A 25,000-nucleotide genomic window follows, 5' to 3' on the forward strand; every position below is an offset into this window, starting at 1 on the left:
AACCAAATCTAGACAATTCTGAATATGTAGTTGCATTCGTCGGAGTTTCTATCGGCTTTGGTCACTTGAGCCTAACACTCCTCATCGCCGCTGCATAGAAAACTAGACCACTGAAAGAGGCGGTTCTCCCCATATAGAGCCGGCACACCGAGGGCAGCTTCCATCCATCCCATATAGAACTCTCATCGTCGGCCAGGTCTAGTTGCGGTGTGTGGCCGAACAACTTCTTATGCCCACCATCCATCGCATCCCCCCATGTTGGGGCCGGTCTAGAAGTGAACTTCTAGGTGGTTGGGTGCACTAGTTTTTAACTTTTTATTCTCTGTGCACCACGACAGCTTTCTTGTTTTAGGAATTGCTGCCGAAGGACTACCGACAATGACGACGACGGCTTGTTGTCGGCTTGTAGGTCTTGTGTTTCAATTTAATTGGTTTTATCGCCCAGACGGGCGATCCATCGTCGCCGCCGTCCAACAACAGCAACGGGCGCTGCTACCTAGTTCTTCTTTGGTAGGTTCAACCAACAACATAGGCATTAATTAAATGCTTCGAAGAACAGGAATGATCGGAATGGTGAATGATGTTTTGTGTTCGATTCTGCTCTCGGACATGCGGAGGTAGGAGGTCAAGTGTTGGGTTATGACAAGATGAACTACATCTGTCTCTCTCTCTAGATGGCGATCATGTAGCTGTCAGGATTGTCCGTCAACACTGGTTTGAAATTAAATATGATGTATCCAGAAGTAAGAAATGTTGATTCAATTTAGGTTTTTATTAAATAACATACATACGCTCCATGCTTTCTTGTGCCAATCGGATCAGTAGCGAAAACCATCTTTACTGAGCTGTTATGCCCTGCTCACCGTATCCTTCCGGTTTCTCTACCATCTGGATGCTGGATTCTCCGTAAAGTGCAGCGAGGTCGTGGCTCATCCTTCTCCGCCACACACCGTTCTCCTGCACACCGGCGAAGATCGTCCTTAGCACGCATCGCTCGAAATCTCAGTTGTACACACCGTCCATCGTTGCTGGTATTCACGAAATTTGTGGTGGATTTGCCGTGCGATGAAGGTCTGGTTCGTTTTCGACCGGCCGTCGATGAAGCCGACTTGATAACATCCCACGAACTTATTCGTTTTAGATGACAGTCGACGAAAGATAATCTAGGATAGAGCTTTGAAGGTGGCAATCAAAATAGTTGCTTTGAAGTTCTCACAATGTCACCTTTCTTTTGAATCGGGCAAATAATCCCTTCTTTCCACTCCTCCGGTAGATGTTCGGTTCCTCAGATCCTAACTATCATCCGATGCAGGAAGCAGGTGACCAATTTTTCTGTGCCCATCTTTATGAGTTCAACTGCGATACCATCCTTACCAGCTGCTTTGTTTGTTTAGAGCTGGTGAATGACATACTTAACATCCCTCAGCGTGGGAGTTGGATCATTTCCGCCCTCTGTTGCTCTTGACATTGTCGTTTTCTCCGCTAGCTTGGTATCCCGTGCCTACATTTGCTTCACCCTCACGTCCGTTCGGCTCGCAGCACGAAGCCGAGAAATTTTGGAAGATTTCGCAGTGCAATTGTGGAAGTATTTCCCGACGAACCCTTGGAATAATTCCTAAAGGAATTCATACAAAATTCCCTGGAGAAATCTTGAAGAATTCCCAAAGGTATTCTTAACGATTTTCAGGACAAATTTTTGAAGTATTCCCAGAGGAATTTTCGGAATCACAAGAGGAATATTTCGAAGAATTTCCGGAGGGATTCTAGGAAAATTCCCAGAGTAATTCTTGAAGAATTCACAGAGGAATTCTTGAAGAATTCCCAGTGAAATTCTTCGAGAACTTTTAGAGAAGTTCTTGGATAATTCCTAGAAGAATTCTTGGGAAATTTTAGAGGAATTCTTCGAATATTTCAGAAGAATCCTCGGATGATTGCCAGTGTAATTCTCGGAGAATTCTTGAGGAATTGTTGGATAATTCCTGAGGAAGTGTTGAAGAAATCCAGAGGAATTCTAGTAGAATTTAAGAGGAATTTGATATGAGTTTTTGGAGAATTCCAGATGAACTCCTGGGGAATTCCGAAGGAATTCTTGGAGAGTTCCAGAGAAATTCTTGGAGAATTTCAGAGGAATTCTTGGAAAATTTTAGAGGATTTTTTGAGAATTTTCAGAACATTTTTTGAAGAAATTCCAGATGAATTCTTGAAGGATTCACAGAGGAATTCTTGAGGATTTCTCATAGGAATCCTTGAATAATTTAAAGACGAATTCTCGCAGAATTCCCGAAAGAATTTTGCGGAAGTTCCAAAGCTATTATGGAAGAATTGCCAGAGGATTTCTGACAGAATTTGCAGAAAAGTTGTGGAAGAAATCTCAAAATTATTCTTAAAAAATAACCGAAACTGAACAGATGAGTACTGGAAGAAATATCAGTGGAACTCTTGAAAAGTTCTAGGGAAATTCTTGAATAATTGTCAAAGATATTTTTGAAGAATTCCCTACAGATATTTTGGAGTAATTTGCAGAGGAAATCTGAAAGAATTTCTAGATGAACTCTTGGAATAATTTTCAGATGATCTTATAAAGAATTCCTAGAAGAAACTTTGAAGAATTATCATAGGAATAATCGGAAGAATTCCCAGAAGAATTTTGAATGATTTCCAGAGAAATGCTTAGAAAAATCTTTAGAAGAATTAATGAATAATTGCCAGTGGAATTTTTGGAAAATTTCCGAAGGAATTCTTTTGAATTTCTCAAAGGAATTGTAGAAAAAAATTCTAGAGAATTCTTAGAGAATTTGGAAGAATTCCCAGGGGTAGTCTTGAAAATTTTCCAGAAAAATTCCCAGAGGAAATTTGGAAGTATTCCCATATAAACTCCTGAAAAAATCCCAGAGGAATTTTCGGAAGATGTTGAAGAGGAATTCTTGGAGGAATTCGCAGAGAATTTCTCTGAAGAACTCGCAGAAGAATTGTTGGAGTACTTCCCAGAGCCATTTATGGAAAAATTTCCAGAGTTTTTCTGTGAAAACTCCCAGAGAAATTTTTGCAGAGTTCCTACAGAAATTCTTGGAGAATTCCAAGAGGAATTCTGGGAGAATTCCAGAAAAAATCTGGGAGAATTCCATAGAAATTCTGGGAGAATTCCAGAGAAATTCGGGGAGAATTTCAGAGGAATTCTTGGAGAACTCCAAACAAATTCTTGGGGCATTCCTATCAAATTTTTGAGGAACTCCAAACAAATCCTTAAAAAAATCCACAGGAATCTTGGGAGAATTCCAAGAATTCTTGGAGAATTCCAGTGGAATTCTTGTAGAATTTTGGAAAAATTCTGGGAGAATTCCAAAAAAAAAAATCTGGTAGAGCTCCAGAAGAATTCTGGGAGTATTCCAGAGGAATTCTGGGAGAATTCCATAGGAATTCTGGGACAATTCCAACGGAATTCTAGGATAATTTTGAGAGAATTCCAGAGCAATTCTGCGAGAATTCGCAGAGAAATTCTGGGAGAATTTCCAAATGAATTCTCGAAGGATTCCCAGAGAAATTCTTGAAGATTTCTTAGAGCAACTCGTGAAGAATTTCCAGAAAAGTTCATGAATAATTTCCAGAGGAACTTTTGGTGTATTTCCGGAGGAATTGTTGGAGAATTCCCGGAGAAATTTTTGAAGAATGCGCAGAAGAATGAATTGAGAAATTACTGATGGAATTTCTGCAGAAATCCATGAAGAGATCTAGAAAACCCTAGAAACACATGCAAAATTTCTGAATTCTTGAAGAAATCCCTAGAAGAACTCCTTGTGGAATTCCTAAAAAATTGCAAAAAAAAAATCCTTTAGAAACCCCTGTTTAAATAACTAGGGGAATTCCTACTGCAAAACCTGGTAGAAAATTTAACCAGCATTTCTGGATAAATTCCTCGATGTGATTTCCGGAGGAATCTCAGGTGAAATTTTTGGAAGAATCCCCGTAAGAATTCCTGGAGTAATCCTTACAGGAATTCCTGGATAGATATTTGGTGCCGTGGGATTACTAGAGGAACCCCTGGATGAGTCTCTAAGAAACCCCTAGAGGAATCACTAGAAATATTCCTAAATAAATCCCTCGTGAAGTGTAGAGGAATCTCTAGTGAAAGTCTCGGGTCAATTAATGGAGAAATGCCTGGATAAAGTTCTGCATGGATTCCTGGCCCTATCGGGATGGAGCTCGAAAAAGTGAAATTTCCATAGAAACGGTTCAACTTTGGCTCACTTGAACAGCATTTTTTCTTTTTCATTTGGATGAACTACTTTTTATCTTTCGATTACTTGCTTTGACTACCTAGATAAATCCGAACTGAAAAATATGCAACAAGTACCGTCGTGCGGGGCTTCTTTATACACTTTTTAATGGTTTTTCAACTTTATGACATTATAACTCCCAGAGTAGTGAATGTATTTCCCCAATTTTTACACATAATAATTGTGAGTATGTATGTAGGATGCATGCAAAATTTGAACTAAATCCATCTATAAACAAAAAAGTTGCCCATACACCAATCGGAGACATCTTATATCGAACCAATGGGGGGCTACTTTGGACATTTATAATTAAAACAAAGCTGCAGTTAAAATTCCGGGTTTATTTAAAATACTACTTTGTACCAGTACTGTTGTATACTATATCATACATGATTTCAATAAATATATGCGTTTTAGATGGTTCTGTGCTACCTTTGGTATTATGAGCAGCGCGATATTTTAATATAGACTTAAAGGCTGTCTGGGGGCCATCAATCCTTTATTTAGGTTAAACGGTCATTTATAATATGTATCGATACAAATATTCGATTGTACAGTCGACTCTCCACATGTCGATGTTCTACATCTCGATATCTCTCCCTATCTCGATGGTTTGGTCGGTCCCTTCAATCTGCATACATTTTACCTTTCTACATGTCGATATCTCCTTATCTCGATATCTCTCTATCTCGATGCGAACTGGTTCGTTTTTGTTCGAGATTTTCTCTCCATATGTGGATATGCCCGTTTTTACAGGTTGCTAGATCTCGTTTCTTAGGTGCAAAACATTCTGTGAAAGTGAAGTGACATCTGTTTGTTGACGGTTTTTCCTAGTTACGGACGATTTTTCAATCTAGTGAGCATTACAAATTTGTTCTTGAGTACGATCTCTCCCTATCTCGATGGTCCCTTCAATATCGAGATGTAGAGAGTCAACTGTATATGCTACGTCGATACTTTTTGCACGAATTGAGCAACCCAATGAAATTTATGAACTGTAGAAACAATGCTTACAGAGCAAATGTTCTGATACGTTATGTATATTTTTATGATTCATTCGATGTTTTTTCGCCTCCTGACAAGCAATAAAGGGTTTGTTTGAAAAGCAATTTCAACCAAATGAAGGGGAAAATATTGCGTCATAATAGTCCCAAAGACATCAAACAGATTTGAACCATATTTCAAATTCAAAAAATCCATATTAAAAAGTGTCCAAAGTAGCCCCGTGTTTCAAAAGTAGCCCCGCACGACGGTAAATCTTTTTCCAGATTTTTGTCAACACTTTTTGTTGATCGCGTACGTAAGGTAAACAAAAGTTGGTTTGTACATATACAAGTAACGGCTCAATTTTCAAAACTTTGAACCCAAGATGGAAAAATATACAAAACTGTTATTGCTCACCAGCATAATTGTGCCGGTTCGTCACAAAAGAGCTAGGCTAGATAAATCCCTGGGCATCTCTCTGGAGAAATCCCTAGAGGTATCTCAAGAAGAATACATTGATTAATCTATAGTAGAGTTCCTGGAACAACTCCATGAAAATCAAACGCATAACAATTATTAGATTGGGACCTATTTATCTCAAAGATAGCAAGGTATAAAAAACGTGTAGCAATCTGATACAATATTGCTTATAACGAATAGGAATAGAATAATTTGATAGTAGGAGTAGGAGGAATAAAGACTAAATTCCCCATATAGTTTTTAGCTTACTTACTAGATTTAACTGTCAGATAAATCTTAGCTAAATAACTTTGCATGGCATCTTTCTATCTTATTCGGATTCTGAGTTAAAGGGTTTGGAAAATTTTTGGCACTGGCGCCGCCTAGCGAACGAGTTTCAAAAAAAAAGTTGCCATTGCCACAAAGTACCTAACCTGCTGAGCACTTCTAGCTCGTTAAAATTCCGAGATATACATGTTTGAACTTTTTTGGCATTAGGCGCCTCCTATTGGATAAATAACGAACCTAAGTCTATGGCTATTGCATAATTTTTAGCTTGCTGAACAACTTTGCCGAAGACGACAACATTCTAACTCATCAGGATTCTAAAATATAGATGTTTGTACATTTTTGACACTGGTGCTGCCTAGCAGATAAATTTCAAATCAAGGTTGCCGTTGTCAGATAACTCTTAGCCTGTTGAATTAATTTGCCGAAGAAACTATTTTTCTATCTCATCGGGTTCTTGAGGCACACGTTGTGCAAAGTACTTGTACAATTTTGGTACCCCAACATAATCCGAAATAACTCCGGAACCAAGTGGACCAAGTATCCATGTCCCATGTAGGAATGCTAAACTAGACGAGTTTTTCGGGATGCTATGAAATTTTCATTAAAATCCGTCGAAAAACTAAACATGGTCATTTTTGTGCTTTTCCGGAGGTGAAAAATGTGTGTTGGCTGGATGAAGAATCAACATTTTAAAATTATTGAAACAATATTTGTCCAAAACGTTACAGAAGGTTAAATAGGGTAGCTTGGTGGTATATTTACTATTGCTTTTGATTCGTATGCTGAAGGTCCAGTTTTCAATCTCCAGCCCGTCCCTTTCCTACTGTTTTGCAGAACGAGCAGAATGAAGAACTTTTGATGGTCAGGTCAAATGCTAGATCTACAAGTTTCCCCTCCGTGTTGATAAATCGATTGATCTGATGCATATCGATAGTAAGCAACATTTTAATTAGGACACTCTCAAGTAGAGCACACATTTAATGAAATAGAACCATTGGAAAATGTTTTAGCTTGAAGTCGCGGAAATGAGCGTATGTTATTTCATCGCCAACGTTTCGTTCCTCGGGTTTGGATCTTCTTCAGGGCTCAAAGGTAATCAATTAGTGAAGTGCCGTATTTAGGGTACATGGGGATTTTGGTCAAAAATTGCCTCATAAACAATTTTGAATTCTTCGCTAGTTAATGAGGCTGTTTGACATCCGGAATTTTGTACTTTTTGAATCTTTTCGGATGTTTTACAGTCGAAGAAACCATTTGTATTACGCAATGTGCAAATTTCAAACAAAATATTGCGGTCCTGCTGATGGTCCAATAGTTTCATCGGAACGTCGATAATGGTAACAAATATATCAACGCATTTTGTAAGATTAAAGCTGAAAGTTCCAGACAGTTAACGGTCATCCATTTACTGTCGAAAACTGTAACTAAAAGATGATGAACCTACCTGTTCTTTTATTGAATTTTTGTATCTTTGAATAATTTGTAATTTTGCTGAAAATCATGTTGAACCTATGGCTAATAAAATCCCATGAAGAAAACAATCTCCATAAAAGTACAGACAAGATTCATATCATACGGATTCAATCCGCTTACTTACATATTTCTACCTATCATTACAGATTTAATCTGTCAACATTTTTAAGCTTTTTGAAACTTCTTCGTTGTTCTCCAGCCTCAGGTGAAATGTATTGAATCAAACAACGAAATTTATGACGGCACTCGCTCGTTCGGATTAGATATCACGACGACACACATAGCATAATGTTCAGGTACCACAGCTGCTCAATTTGTAACGTTAAGCAAACGGAAAGTTTTGCGCTACGCATTTGGGCGAGTTACGCTCGCGAAACTCAATCTGGCATTTTTTTTCGGTTCCCCTGCGGACCGTGTAAGCAGCATCAGTTGGGTGAACAAATTTTCCATGTATTATGTAAAGAAGTGTTGTACAGGGGCTTTCATAAAATTCTTTTTCATGAGGTTCGCTCGAGTTAACCTGTGCACAGCTTTTGGAACATTTCGCGTTGATTGACGATGATGGTGTTGTCTCAGAAGGAAGCAAAGATTGTTTTTTTTTGTTTGCGTGTAAATCAGCAGTTCTCAATATACTATTCGAGATGGTGCCTTTTGTTACACTATTACATTGCTCAAATTGATTCCGTGTTTCAAACGTAAAGTAAAGCAACAAAAAAACTTTAATTAAAAATTTCTACCGTACAAATAAAAACTCCTTGCCGAGACAACTGTAGAGATGCAAAGGTGTACTCGATCTCTAGAAACCAAGGTTGTCCAACTAACATTCCTTCCCTCTCCAATGGCCGTAAGGACGTGGCCGGCTCCGTGTGACATTTTTGAATCGGGAGCTCTGCAGGGCACATACTTTATTCAGATTGTCAAGAACCAGCACTTTTTCGAACTTTTACCGAGACTCGCACAGCCGAGTAATCAACAAATTACCATTTTGCCGAAATGACAGTAATTTTACCAGTTCTTTGTTGAAATTCGAAAATCGTTTTGCTGAGATACCAGGTCAATATGTTTCTGAGCACACGGCTGTTCTCGATTTTGCTGAGCCCGAAAATTGGCTTTGAGTGTGTATTTTAGCTGTATACAGATATTCGAACTGTTTGAGAACGCCTGTCCCGGAGAATGAAACCAAGCTCCTCTCGGAATTCTATTTTCCGGTGCGGAGCGGCGACTAGACTACCAGGAACGTTCATCGCACCATGCCAGTCAACATTTCGGGGTCGCGGGAAATAAACTTAGACGACTTTTCTCATCTCCTCGTGGCGCAAAAGTTTACACCGCCCAGTGCCACTCCCCCACCGCCACTGAAGAAACCGGACAAGTCGGAGTCAAACGTCTGCCAAATACAGTAATTTTCATCACCAAATAACTCCGAAATCACTTCCTTCTTGCTCTTCTTTACGGCCACGGTAAAAACTCATCCAACCGTTCGTTCGTTAACGTAAGTTCTCCGAGACGGCGATGTTCTGTTTTTTGGGTTGCTTTTCTTTGCGTTGTTCTTGTCGCCAGTAAGATTTTTGTCGCTCTCGGTCGCGAAGTTTTACGAGGGGTACTCTCGAGGTTGTAGTAATTAGAATATAAATTATGTAATTAGTAGATTACCGCCGGAGACTCTCGGTGCCCTGAAGTGGCGGCGGCGCTTCGAAGACGATCTGCTGCCAGCAGTTTTCGGTTGTTTAGATACCGGTATCGGTATAACAGTCGTTATACCGCAGTCAGCAGATTCAAGCTCATCCAGCCAACACCCCTCGATGAGTAAATCGGTCGATAAGGCGCGCTTGAACTTGCTTCCTTCCCGCCTACCACCAAAACTCTGTTTTTCTTTCGGCTATATCAGCAGATCTTCCGTCGTGCACACCGAAAAACTCCAGCCCAAGATTTATACTCCGCTGGCGCTGCTGGCTGGAGTGCGTTAGTCTCTCGTCTTGGTTAGGAAGTAAAAGCGACGCACCCGGCCATACCTAACAACTTATGAAGCTCTAGTACCTACAGCCGCGGTTGCTGCTTTCTCGCGCTCGGTTTTCGACGGGGCGGCGATGGCGAAAGGCATATCATTAATACACGTACCAACAATTATGCTCAGCCGGAGCACAAATTAATTAAAAGCAACCACATTCTTCGGGAACCGCGAGACTCCGAAATGTGTACGTAGGAGGCAATGTGCCTACATATCGGGTTAAAGAACGAACGAAAAATCCAATGTTGAGGTGTGAGGTGGCGTAGTTGGATTCTTTGGGAAGCAGGGTAGGTTATGAAGCTTTTTCCATGTCAAACACGATAGAGCTTCGTAAACATGACAAATTTTGTTATAAACTGTATAAGAACTTTGTAGAACTTCTTTTCAATGCTACAGGAACAAACTGTTTGGTAAAATTATAATGTAATTGTAAATTTTATAATGAAACTAATTTTTATTTCTATTTCTTTCCAGGTAAACATCGAAGTGAAACGCTTTCACTTTGCGTAATAGGTCAAACATTCTGGTGAGATATGTTGTTTAACCACTTCACCATGAGCCATGATTTTTCTAAGCGTTTATACAGTTGATCGGACGTCTTCCGATAGTTGTGATGTTGTAAAACATAAAAATGATGATATAATTAGATTCGTCTACAGATTTTATCCAGGCATTCCTGAAAGAACTAGGAACTTTTTTATTTCTAATCACTAAACTTCTTCTTGACGTAACGTCCCAACTGAGACAAACACTGCTTCCCAGCTTCACATTTTTACCGTACAGCTTTTTCTGCCAATGACCATTTTGCATGTGTGTGTCATGTGGCCGGCACGAAGATACTCTATGCTCAAGGGAGTCAAGGAGATTTCTTTTACGAAAAGTTCCTGGATCGACCGTCATCCTCAATATGATCATGCTACCGTGCGCTTTTCGCATCAGCCATATGGACTGGACACTTGATCTAATTTACAGCTCTATTGTTCACTATGGCACTGTGTTAGCGACAGCTACATTTACATTTTGTACAGCGCCTACATGTATTCTAATCTACTTTATCTCCTTTGTGCTGCTTTCATTTTTGTACTTTGTACGACGGGGTTGGTGGTCTAGTGCCCAGGTACCCAGGTCTTGGGTTCAATCCCTGGCTCGCCCCTTTCCTCCTACTTTGTATCTCTCTATATACTTTCCCTCTCTCCTCTCTACATATACAACATAATCATATAATCATAGCTATCGCTAGAAACAGAAACACATGAAAAGCCGATTATCTTCCTTTCAACTTTCATAGCAGAGTGTTGATCTATCAGATAACGCCTACGAAATAGCGGACTGTGCCGCATTAGCTTCATAATCACACAAATCTATCACCTTACGCCTGGCATCCACGCTTCAATGTGTGCCAAGCATATCCCTCTAACACCCCGACATCCGCATGAATTTGTGCAGACGCAGAGGTATATTCGGTAGGCTGTGATTCCAAATGATTCCAATCATCATTTCCTTCTCGTCCTCCACATTGACCTGCAACCTGACGTGGTAGGCGCCATTGCCGCCAAAAAGTAGAAGATCATCTCATCAAGAATTCTTCTAGAAAAATGTCCATACTTAAGAAACTTCTCCACGGATTATTTCAGAATTTTCTCCGGGGATCCTTTCAGAGAACCGTCAATGGATTCCAGACATTCTAACAGTCTTTTTTTTAGAAAATGAAGAGTCCAGAATTCTCTCAGAAATTTCTCCAAGGATTCTTCATAAAAAATACAAATGAGCACCCAGTAATACTTTCTAGAGATGGCTTAAGGTGAAACATCAAAAATCCCTTTTGCTATTTTGCATACAAACTTTAGAGGCACAAATCTGACGAACGAAGCATCGAACCAAGCCGCACTTGTTTATCCTGGCTTGGCTCACTTTCAAAAGGAGGCAGCTTTTCCAAATTGAGTGCATTTGTTTACGAATATTCAAGTTTTGTGCTCTTGAAAACGTGAGTAGGGTCCAAATCAGCCATTGGGGTTGCCATATTTGTATTCTTTGATGTTCCTCGTTAAGTTCCTTCATACATTTTCCAAAGAATTTTTATGGAGAACCTCCTGCAATGGCTCCATTGATTTTTTTGAATTACCATAATTTAGGTCAAGCAAAAAGTGTCTATGTTCAAACCCCACTTGGCAAACTTTTAGAATAGGACCGACCTCCAATGAAATTATCACACTTTTCGGAATGCTTCCCTCCTCAAAGCGTGGCGTAACTTATTGACGTTCCCCCTTAAGAAATAAGTCCAGGAATTATATTTACATAGTAATCCCAGGGTTCTTTCAGGAATTCTTACATAGAATACTTCCAGAATTCTTTCAGGGCTTCTTCTACATTTTTTTTTCATGTAGTGTCTTCAGGAAACTATCCTGAAGCTCTTCCATGATTTTGTTCAGTGATTCCAGTAGATATTCTTTCAGTGATTTCTGGAAAAAATCATATGGAGATTCCTTCATGACTTCCTCCGAGTATTCGTCCATGTATTTCTCCAGGAATCCCTTCTGAAATTCGTCCAAGCATACCATTACAAATTTGCACTGGTATTCTTGAAGAAATTTGAAAATATCTTCAGTAAAAATTCCAAGAAAGTTTTACATATGCTCCTTTGGAAATTACTAGAACCTTTACAGAAGTTAAAGTATTCTCCAGATATTCTATCAGAGATTACTTTAAACATGTCTTCATGAATTCCTCTGGATATTCTTTCAGAACATCCTCATGAATTTTGCTAAGAGATTTCTTTTGTATTTTTTCTAAATATTTAAAAATAAATCTTTGTAGAAATTCAACCAAGGGTTTCTGAGGGAGAATTTCCAGAAACTCTTTCTAGAATTATTTCAGAAAGTTTGCTGGAATTCTTTCACATAATCCTGCAGGGATTCAGCGATACCTTCGGAAATTCTTCCAAGGGTTCCCCCAGGAATCCCCTTAGAAAATTTCGTAAAGGGTTACCAAAGAAATGCCTAGAAGGTTTCTTTTTGGAATTTCTCGTGCGTTTCTTTCAAAAATATTTCCTGGGATTCCTTTAGATATTTTTCCGTGATTTACTCCACAGATATTTACAGAACTATATGAAATTGCATAAAACATGTTGGAGTTATTTTTCGAGGGTTACCTAAAGAAATTCTTATAGAAATGTTCCAAAATTTCCTGATGAGATTTAATTTTATTGAAACAATTTCAGGAACAATCGTTGCGTTGCAGGAGCTCCTGGAGCAGTCTCTGAGGTATATACCTGAGATTTGCCACAAAAGTTAAATTAATTGGACGCATCGGTCTAATTCAGAAAAAAAATCCTGAAATGGCATTGGAGGAATTTCTAGAAGAATTGTATGAGACATTTTTTGGAATAGTTTGAAAAGTTTCTAAGAAATTCCCCGAAGGCATTTCGAAAGGACATCCTTGAGGAATTTCTGAATAAAATCATGAAGAAAATTCTGAAGGAATCATTCAAACATAATTGTTCGAGTATCCGTGCACAAATTGCTGACAAAGGTACTAGAAAAACACCATAGGAAGGTTTTTATTAATCCCTAGCGGAGTTTACGATCCCACCTATGGAGGTATATCTGTGGATCTTCTAGGAAGCTCCGTGGAGGAACTTCCAGAAGAAGCGCCTGAAAGAATTTCTGGAGGAATTCTTAAAAAGAACCCTACCAAAACTCCAACAAAAAAATCAGGTTTTACCATGACGGCACTTGTCTAAAATGAGTTTTAAAAAATAATATTCTTAGAAGACATGTGCGAGGTTGTGAATTTCTATCTTAGAGGAATCCTTTATAAATTTCCTGGTGCACATCCTCAAGGATTATCTTTAACATGTATATGAATTATTATGAGGATAGTTTTTATTGAAATCTCTGATTTACATACTTTTAAACCTTTCACACAAAATAGAAGAAAATTGTATTTAAGGTACAGGAAACAAATTATTCTGTAGCGCTTCACTAAAAAAGAGGTCACGCCGAATACGCCGCCGCCGCTGTTTTAAATGACTATAAACGCCGCCGCCAGTGAAAACTGCTTCGGCGCACACGTCTAGCTTAGAAGAAGATCAGCGTTGGCCGCTCTCGGAGTAAGAGAAACTAACAAAAAATGGCAAATGCCGGGGCTGGTAATCAAGCGAACCTGTGACCAACTACGCCTTACTTACCTTACCGGTCAAACTAAGGCCTCAGTGTACTCTGCTGTACGTAGGAATCGTCTCCATTCTATTCGGTTCATGACTCTCGAGAACCATTTTAGTCGAGTTGCTATCCGACATCCTGATGACGTGACCCGCCCACCGTAGCCTCCCTATTTTCGCGGTGTGGACGATGGTTGGTCCCGTCTTCCATCTGCACTTCGCCGTAGATTGTACGCAACACCTTCAGGTCGAAAACTCCAAGGGCGCGTTGGTCCTCTACACGTAGGGTCCATGCTTCGTGCCCATAGAGGACTACCGGTCTAATCAGCGTTTAGTAGATTGTTAACTTCGTGTGGCGGCGAACTTTGTTCGATCTTAGAGTTCTGCGGAGTTCAAATTAAGGACTGTATCGGAAATTAACTATATATGTTCAAAACATCCTAAAAAATAATTTATTCAAGTTATAAATAATTTCATTTTTGGAGGTACTATATAAATCCTCAGAAAAAGGAATGGCACTTTTGCTTTTGTAAAAATAATTATTTTACATGGTCATCAATCTCAAAGTTTAAACGCATGATCTTGAAATTTTGGACACCTCTTAAAAATTTGAAATTGCGGAAAAAATGGAAATTCTTTTGATTTTTTTAAATATATTAGCGCAAATATATTCTTTCCCAGATTGCTCATAATATAGGTAAAAAAAATTTTTCAAGAAAAAATTCGATTCCGTTTTAGCGCAATTCTTAAAAATGAAAAAAGGTCATTTTTCAGGGACCCTATTTTTTGATGCTCATTCAAAGCACGATTACGCAAATAAAAAATACATCAAATTGATGATTCAATTTTTTTTTAATTGGAAATGTTTTTAAACTTCACGACGAGGTAGCTTTAGTAGAGAACGGGATTGTATAATCTTTGAAGATATTTAAAACAGACTGTCAAAGTTCGACAAAAAATTAGTGTTTTTTTAGGATAGGTCATTTTTTAAATGTTGAGGGTTTTTCGATCATAAATATTTTTTTTTTAAGTTGGTGTTCGGTGATATGTTATGTGTACATAACTGCTAACAATAATTAATATTTTTTGGATTTTTCGCCGTACAAGTTTTATTCGCTACAGGTTATTGAAACGCTGAAAAATCTTTAAAAAACAACAATTTGTCCAAAACTTTAATTTGTGAGATGTATTCATTCTACAATATTTTCAATGATGCTAAACATTTTTCAATTTTTTTCAGGCTGTTCTAAACTTGACTGTATTGTGAAGATTTGATAGAAGAACCGAAATGATAAAACCAAACATGCTTCGAGATAGAGCATCCTGAATGTTTACAGTTAATTTCCGATACAGTCCTTAAGCTCGATTTCCTGCCACAATGCATCTCTGAATTTCTCTGCTGGTTGTTGGCGGTCACCAGTGAGCCCAAGTACACGAATTTTTCAACCGCCTCGATTTGCCATCACGTACTTTGACTTCGACACATTAATGACTAATCCGATTCTACTGGCTTACTTACTTACCGGTCAGGCTAAGGCCGGGGTGGCCTCTGCTGTACATAGTAGCCGCCTCCATTCCACTCGGTCCATGGTTGCTTGTCTCCAGTTCCGCACTCTGCGTAGGGTCCGCAGATCGTCCTCCACTTGGTCGATCCACCTAGCTCGCTGCGCTCCACGTCTTCTTGTACCGGTCGGATGACTCTCGAGAACCATTTTAGTCGGGTTGCTATCCGACATCCTGATGACGTGACCCGCCCACCGTAGCCTCCCGATTTTCGCGGTATGGACGATGGTTGGTTCTCTCAGCAGCTGATGCAGCTCGTGGTTCATTCTACTGGCTTCACTCCTTAATCGGATGTACGTTTCCACCATCGTCTCAAATTTACGAGCTATAATATCAATATCATCAGCGAAACCAAGCAGCTGAACGAACTTCGTGCAAATCGTCCCACCCGTGTTTATCCCCATTTTCCTTATTACACCCTCTCACGCAATGTTGAACAGCACGTACAAACGACTTTCACGTTGCCGTAACCCTCTGCGGGATTCGAAGAGACTCGATCCATCGTTGCCTTGATCAGTTTATCCGGGAATCCGTATTCATTCGTGCATAATCTGTCATAGCTGTTCTCGATCGATTGTATCATACGCTGATTTGAAATCTGTGAACAAGTGATGTGTGGGTACGTTGTATTCGCGGCATTTCTGCAACACCTGGCGGATGGCGAACATCTGGTTCGTTGTAGCTAATTTACCCATGAATCTAGCCTGATATTGCCCCACGAACTCTCTTGCAATCGGTGATAGACGGCGGCATAAAATTAGAGAGAGTACCTTGTAGGCAGCGCTCAGTAGTGTGATCACGCGGTAGTTCCCGCAATCTAACTTGTCGCCTTTTTTGTAGATGGTACACACGATACCTTCCATCCATTCCTCCGGTAATACTTCCTCCTCCCAAATCTTGGTAATGACCCAGTATAGTGCTCTCACCAGTGCTTCTCCACCGTATTTTAGAAGTTCGCTTGGTAGTTGATCTTCTCCAGCGGCTTTGTTGATTTTCAACCGGCCAACCTCTTCCTCAATCTCTTGGAGATCAGGGGCCGGAAGTCTTTCGTCCTGTGCACATACTCCTAGATCTGTTACCACGCCACCTTCGGTACTTGCAACGTCGCCATTGAGGTGCTCATCGTAATGCTGCAGCCACCTCTCGACCACCTCACGCTCGCTCGTGAGAATATTCCCGTAATTATCTCGGCACATGTAGGCTTGTGACACAAAGCATCTGCGCGAGCGGTTCAGCTTCTCATATACCTTAGCGCGGTACAGTGCTTCTTCATCCGGTAGACTGAGTTCTGGCTGTTCCGCGCCTATCTTTAATGTGCCTCATTCGCTCTCGTACGGTGTTGCAGCATTTGCGCCCATGCTGCATTTTTCTCGTTTTTCAACTGCTCACATTCGCCGTCGTACCAGTCGTTTCTGTGATTCGGAGTCGCGAAGCCTTGTGCTGTAGCCGAGGTACTACCTATGGCGGATCGGATGTCCCTCCAGCCATCTTCAAGTTTAGCTGCGCCAAGCTGGTCTTCCGTTGGTAGGGCCACTACTAACTGCTGCGCGTAGTCTTGAGCCACTTCTACGTTACGCAGCTGCTCGATGTTGAGCCGCGGCGTTTGACTTCGACGCGTGGTAATAACTGTCGAAAGTTTTGAACGCATGCATACAGCGACTAAGTAGTGATCCGAATCAATATTCGCACTGCGGTATGTACGGACATTGGTTATATCCGAGAAGAATTTACCGTCGATTAGAACGTGGTCGATTTGGTTTTCTGTTTGATGGTCGGGTGATCTCCAGGTGGCTTTGTGGATCTTTGCGGTGGAAGAAGGTGCTTTGGACTACCACACCACGGGAGGCTGCAAAGTTTACGCATCGCTGGCCGTTATCATTCGATACGGTGTGCAGGCTGTTTCGCCCGATTACCGGTCTGTACATTTATTCCCTTCCTACTTATGCGTTCATGTCGCCGACAACGATTTTCACGTTACGCGGCGAGCAACCATCCCATGTTTGTTCTAACTGCGCGTAGAACGCTTCTTTCTCGTGATCAGATCTCTCTTCATGTAGGCAGTGGACGTTGATGTTGCTGTAGTTGAACGGCCATAAACTCTCAAAATGCACATCCTTGTGTTGATCGGCTGCCACACGATCACACGTTGTCGCATCTTGCCCAACACTATAAATCCTGTTACCAGTTCATTGGTGGTGCCACAGCTTTGGTAGAAGGTAGCCGCTCGATGCCCGCTTTTCCACACTTTCTGTCCAGTCCAATAAAGTTTCTGCAACGCCACGATGTCGAAGTTGCGGGGATGTAGTTCGGCGTAAATTATGCTGTCACATCCTGCGAAACCTAGTGACTTGCAATTCCATGTTCCAAGTTTCCAATCGTAGTCCTTATTTCGTCGCGTGGGTCTTTTTCGATTGTATCGAGTCGTATTTTCTCCTATGTTATTCGCAATGGGGATTTTTACGGGTAGCTTATCGGGCCTACGTCAACACTCATGTCTCGCCGGAGGGCCATCGTGCCAGTTCTGTTAAACGTCCCAAACAACACTGGGACGACCACGCTGATAGGGCTACCACCTTGGAATCCAAGGCTTGGATCTAGCTGGGCGTGGTGCAGCGTTCCTTACTCAGCCGCTGGATGCCAGAACAGACGCTATTTGAGCCGCACCTCCTTGATGAACAGACTCTCGGGTCGTACCTCCTCAATCTAGCTGAAGTCAGAAGGACAACAGTGCCCAGGCTGCACTACCAGCTAAGCACAGAACTCTTAGCTGGCGATCTTCGTCATCGCTTGACCCGTGGAAGCATGAGATAGGAACTTGTGAGGATCAGAGCTATATTGGACGCTCTCCTTATCGGCTTACCGTTTTGCAGCCCAACAACCTACAACACGCGGTGCAGACTCTTCTTTCCCAGTTCAGATCAAGCTGAATGGGATGCAACCGCAACAACAACAGACAGCCAAGGCAGGAAAGCAGCAGTTTATTTACCGATCCCCAGCAGCAGATGACATTTTTGCGGTTGACCGGATGTGCTGTGGAGTTCTGGAGATCCCTTGGCAATTCAAAGGAACCAACCAACCAAACTCGCACTCGAGACGTTTAACAAATCGCTGCCGGTCGGTAGTACTGCCGTCAACATTACCCACTGCTGACTGCCCCTGTTTGCAACAGCCAAAATCGGCGATTCAGGATTTTTGAAAAAGCTGGCACTGGCAGTCATCACCAGCAGCGGAACGAGCGAGCCGTCGTGAGCAGTCAGTAGTGAGGGCCAGAGTCGTTAAATTTTCCCTTTTTCCTAACGAGCTGTGCATATGGGACAGTAGTGTCGTTGATTTATAGGCCTCCCTCCGGCCAGACAGTTACAGATGGCACACTACCACCACGGAGCACACAGACGACGACGATGGCGGCCGGCGACGGCGGGACTGTTGGCTGAGAAGCGTTTGTTTAGAATAGCAATCAACAAATTAATGTGTACAGAGTGAGAAGCGCGCGCGTCCGCCCATTCGTCTGTCCGTTCGCGCTGTAACTCCACACAGTGGGATTCAAACAAAAAAGAAAGGGTCAGTTTCACAAACAACGTTATTTCGAAAATACATGTTTTTTTTACTTTTGTTCCCAAATGTGTCCCATTGTGCACAGTAACGTAACGTGCAACTGTACGAGGATAAATGCGGGATGAACTTGGCAGTATTATTGTTCAGTATTAGCTGAACACCTAAAACCGCCACACCGGTCGTCGTTAAGTCGCGTGGAGATAGGTGGTGGAAAGGAATCTGACAAGAGCAGCAGGTGAACTGGCGGTGGCGGCGGCGGTGGCACGGTAAATTACGTGTATCAAAACAATCTTTGCATCGCCGACGACGACGCCGTGGCATGGCGGGTAGATATGTTTCTGTGTATGTGGGGGAAAATAGTTCTGAACGCGGTGATTAGATTCTAGATTCATTGCTACGAATTTGACATCTGGAATGATATACGGCAGCGGGTTGATGTGGCTGTTGGTTCGTCGTCGTCGTCGTCGGAGAGTAATAGATGGCGTGTCGAGGAAACATATGACGCATGAAGAGAAAATTAGGTAAATTTAGGTACCGGCTGAGAAAGTAATTTATCGCTTGTTCCGAGTGATAACTGCTTTCCAGGGAAATCGAAGAGCTAATGGGCTTTTTACGATGATTACTAATCACTGTTCAAAAGATGCCACGTTGTATAATCGAGACCCAGTTCGTATATACTGTGGAGCTACTTCACTTGAAGTTTCGTTGAAATTTCTTCCAGAGGAATTTTCGTTGAAATATTGCGAAATGGCGATGGTGCTGCTAGAAGAATTCTGGTGGAAACTAGTACGAGAATTTCTAGTGGCAATAATTCTTGAGTGCCGGGGCCCGTGGCGTAGTTGGTCACACGTTCGCTTCATATGCGAATGGTCATGGGTTTGATTCCCAGCCCCGGCACTTGCAATTTTTCGTCAGTTGCTTTTCCCCGAGAGCAACTGACATTGACCCTCTTCTGAGCCCCATGGCTCAAACGGACCCGGATACCTGGACATCGGCGAACTGCTACTCATAATGGACCCCCAATCAGACTGGAAAGGAACAATGGCCATCCATCATCATCCTTGTGCTCATCATTCTACTAGGTATAAAGTAGAAAAAGTGAAAGCAGCAGAAGGCAACCAGTTCGATGATGTAGAATAGAATCTAGGCGCTGTACACAATGTAAGTGCAGCTGTCAATTGAAATTGCTCACGTAGTGCCCCAGTGGACAATAGAGCTGTAAATTAGGTTAAGTGATTAAGAATAAAAAATAATTCTTGAGAATATTGTGAGAGTAATTTTAAGTGACTATACTTGAAAGTTTCTGGTGCAATTCTTAGGAAAATATCCGGTGGAACTTCTACATGAATTTCCACTGACACTGCTACAGCAACTCAGGAATTCGCAGTGAAACTTCGCGAGGAATTTCCAGTGGTATTCTTTCTGGAATCTTCCCTGACACTCCTGGAGTAATTTCCAACAAAACTCCTAAAAGAAAAATGTTTCTTTTCTGGTAGTTTTTTTTACAGATTTATTATTTGTTTTCCTTTTGGGATCTCCAGTTTATCTTAAATCTCCGGAATGTTGACCTACACTACCCGTTATAAGTACGGACTCACAAAAAGTATTGCAACAATATTGCATCACCCTGACTCACCTCGATATCTCTAAAACCAGAACACCTACAAAAATGCCGCCTTCAGAAAAGTTGTTGCTTTTGGTCTTCTGAATAACTTTCCTGAAGACAGCATCTTGGTAAGTCCTCAGGTTTTGGAGATATCGAGGTGAGTCAGGGTGATGCAATATTGTTGCAATACTTTTTGTGAGTCCGTATTTAGGACGGGTAGTGTACACCCGAAACTACTAGTTTTACTCTGCTGAGCTGCTGAATGCCTACTTGTGATTAGCGGGCACAAACGCGAGTGTGTTGTGGATTGTCATTTAAGCCGAAATAGAGATGGATTTGTGGAAAAGAGAGTGTTCATGGGTCGGCTCAGAGTCAGTTTGGCTTTTTATTTCGTTAGCTGCTATGTGGCTTAGTTGGCTAAAGCGCCGGTCTAGCAAATACGGAGCCGTTGCTTCAAATCCTACCAGAAAGCATTTTTTTTTTTAAAATTCATCTCTTAATCTGTCAATGGGCAACATTCTGTTCCTTCTCATTACAATTTTAAGTACAATACGAGTATCTCTGGTAATCATTCTGGTTACCATGATATTCCTCCTTAGATTCCTCCAGAAAATTCTACTGTGTTTCCCTGGGTGTTTCCAAGGATTCCTTGAGGAACTGCCAAGGGAACTGCTATTGGGATTCTGCTACAAATTTCTGCAAGTGTTGTGGTGATTCAATACAAGTATTGGACCATTCCGGAGATGATCCGCCACAACAGCAAGTATTCGTCCATGAATCATCTGACATCTCCTCTAGAAGTCCATGCTGGGATTGGTCCAGTAATTACAGATTTACGGAATTCTTCAGATATTTGGTATTCCGTCTGGGAATCCTCTTTAGATTATTTTCGGAGCTTCTGCTGGGATTTCTCCAGGGCTGCTACTGAGATTCCTCTAGATATTTCTAGTAGGAATCCTCCACGTATTTTTTGGTTGGATTTCCCATGTAATATCTACAAGGGATCCTCCGGGAATTTCTGAAGGACTCTCAAGAGTAATAATTAGAGATATTCCTGCTGAAAAAACTTGAGACATCTCAGCAAGAACTCTCGATGAAATCCTAATAAGAATTCCTGGAGGAATTCCAGCAGTACACACTCAGATTCAATCTCGTTGTTCGGTAATTATTTTGCTGGAAAAGTTCGATAATGCGAAAAAACAACCGTGTTCCGGTAATGATGCGTCATTATACAGAAGTTCGGTAATGTTATTATCGATTATTTTGTAATTTGATTCATTGACAGCATCATCTGTCAAATAATTTACAGTACGTACAGTAAAATCGAACAATTACCGTATACTGTAAGAAATACTACCGAAAAGCTTGTAAATCTCATCTTACTTTACCGAAGTTCCGTAAAGCTACCAGCAACATTTCGAAATGTCAAACTGCTGGATGTTGAAGTTTTCATTTTGGAGTTGAAAATTAGTGTTGCCTAAGAACCTTTAAGTAAAAAAAATCTCGTCGATTTGTGATCATATTAAGCGGAGCATTCGATTTTCTGACATTTGAGTGAGTGTTCATTTATGTAATTAATCTGCCTTCCCTTGATTTATAATCAACATTTTGTTCCAGCTGCTGCAGGTGTTTGCCTGGTGAAACGGGGTGAAAATTCGCTTCGTGTTCATCCCACAAATCAACTCCGGGACAAACTTAGTGAGATCGACGAAATTTGTTCACAAAAGCATCAGAATGCCTCAAAAATGTTGTGAATAAAAACATTTAAACCCTCTAGCCTGCATCTTTTAGTTTGACAAGTACCGAAAAAACTGTAAAATATCATAAAAAAAACATTGAATTACCGAAATTCTACGGTAATTCTGAAACGCACATTACCGGAGAAATTTGGTAATTTTTGACAGCATTCTAAAATTTATTTTACCGGACATTCGGTACCCGTTTCGATTACCGAACGGATTACCGAACGTTCAGCTGTTGAGAATTCGGTAAAAAATTACCGAATACTGTGAAAAAATCTAAGTGTGTAACATAGAAAAAATCCCAGAAGAAATCTTGAAGAAATCTCCAAAGGTATAATAGCAGAAATTTTTGAAAGGACTTCCTTGGGGAAACCCAGAAGGAAATTCTGGAAGAAACCTAGGAGGAATTTCCGGAAAAATCGCAGAAAAATTCCAAGGGATATTTCTGAAAAAATCTCTTGAGAAATCCTCTTGGACTTTCTCCAGGATTGCCTGATGGCAGTGCTGAAAAATTCATTTCGTCATATCAAAATTCAATCACCTCATTTTAGAAACTGAACCTGAGAATATGGTATATGAAAAACTTGTGCGGCTGGACCAGTTCTACAAGAAAGTCACGGAAAAACCGCTATTTTTCGAATATATAAGGTAAATATCACGGACTACCTTTGAAAAATACCAAATGATATTCACCGTGAATATCATTGCCATATTTCAGAGGTAGTCCGTGATATCATTTTTCGGACTTTTTTGCAGAACTGGTCTAGCCGCACAAGTTTTTCATATACCATATTCTCAAGTTAAGCCTCTAAAATGAGCTGTAGGTGATTGAATTTGGATATGACGAAATGAATTTTTCAGCACTGTCTGATGGGTTTCTGCTAGAAATTTCTATTGGGGTGCCTACTCCATGTATTTTTTCAAAGATTCCTTCATAAATTGCTTCAAATAAATACCTCCGGAATACTCCGGGATTCTTTCAGATCATAAACTTTTACCAACATTCTTGCTGGGATTTTTCAAGCAAATGGTATTTCTACAGTTAATGCTTTGAGGAGCCTTCCAGAATTTTTTACCTGAATCCAGAATATTTACAGCACGAATTGTTTGAAGAATCCCAGCGAGGCTTCTAGGAGGATTCCTACCACGAATACTTGGAGAAATTCTAGCAGCATTCCAGGAGCGAATCCAACAAATATTCTTAAAGGAATCTGAAGAGGATTCCCAGTAAGAATACGAAGAGGAATTCCTAGAAAAAGTCCTAGAGGATATCTGAAGAAATCCCTAGAAATAATGTCTGATCGAATTTCTGGAGGTTTCCAGTAAGAAGCTACAGCAAATAATTACTGAATGAATCTTATCAAGAATAATTGGAGGAATCCCAGCGAGAACTCCTGATGGAATTCCTGGAGGAATCCTTGGGAACGTCTCTGGAGAAATACATGAGTAATACCTAAAAGAATCGCAGCAGGCATTCTTGGGGAAATTCCAAGAGAAATTTGTAGAGATATCATTTGAAAAATCCCTATAAAAATCAAAGAGGAACCTCTGCAGGAGTCGCAGTGGGTGTTCCTAGAGAATTTTCTGAAGGAATTCTTGCAGATATACGCTTCTCAATGCCAAGAAGAACTCTTTGAGGGATCCATTGAGAAATCTTGAAGAAATTCTCTTAAAATTCCTCCACATTTGCTCCAGAGGCTTCTCCATGGATTCCTATAGAAAATCCTGTTGTAATTTCTACATAGGTCTCTCTAAGGATCTTCTTAGGAATGCCTTTTGAAATACCAGAAAAAAAAAATCTGCTCGGATTCCTTCAGATATTCCTACTGAGATTTCTTAAGGAACTTTTGTTTGGATTTCTCAAACAATTTTAGCTGGGATTTTTTCATTAATTACACTTAAGAGTCCTCCAAGTATTCCAGTGGAGGATTTCCAGCAGGAATCGCCTGGAAATTGCAGCAAAACTTCATGGTGGATTCCACCAGAAATTCCTGAATGAATCCCAGCAGCATTGCTGGAGCAATTCCAGCGGGAATTCTTGAAAGAATCTCAACTGGATTTACTGCAGAAATTTTTGGGTAAGTTCTAAGAAAATTTCTGGTGGATTCCTCATAGAAACCTAGCAGGAAATTGAAAAAAAAACTCACATCAGGGATTTGTGTAGGATTCTGATTCCTCCAGAGATTATTCCAAGGACTCCGTCACGAATCTTGTTAGGCTTTATCCGTTGAGATGCAGGCTATGTGCCATTTGGAGCGTTATTCGAGTATTGAGGAAATAAGCAGAAGGAGATGTATTTCATCACAAAGAAATACATTGTAGAACACGCAATTCTCCAAAATCTGTAGAAAAAATATAACGAAAAATTAATTTTTAGGAGTCATCCACAAAAACTATAGAAAATTAAAATTGATGGAATAGGCAAATAGTTTGTTCGGTAAACTTTCCCGGAATACATTTTTCTGCAACTATGCAGAAGACTCCAAGAGAGCATTTCCACCTGCCCAACGCACGAATCGCTTGGACGCGACCTTGTTCAATTCAAAGGAAATTTTGCTCATGTATGAGCTTATGTCTGAAAATGTTTTTCAAATTATTTGTTGTGCAATACTCTTCACCTAAGGGCGCCGTTATAGTTACGCGTGAGAGTGGGAGTGCGCGTGTGCGAAGCCACAAAGAAGGATATCAACAACAGCAAATCCATGAAAATCCTTTGGACGCGCACTCCCACTCTCACTTTGAAGCGGCACTATGGTAGCGCCGAAAGTTTTGAAAAAGGCGTAAGCCTCATATTCATCTTCAACAAATTATAACTCGAAAACAGTTGTTTTATGGTAATGACATCTTTGAAGGTGTTTCATGATATATGAAGAAAAAAAAAAACTA

Source organism: Aedes albopictus, chromosome 3 (assembly GCF_035046485.1).
Source record: "Aedes albopictus strain Foshan chromosome 3, AalbF5, whole genome shotgun sequence".
Lineage (NCBI taxonomy): Eukaryota > Metazoa > Arthropoda > Insecta > Diptera > Culicidae > Aedes > Aedes albopictus.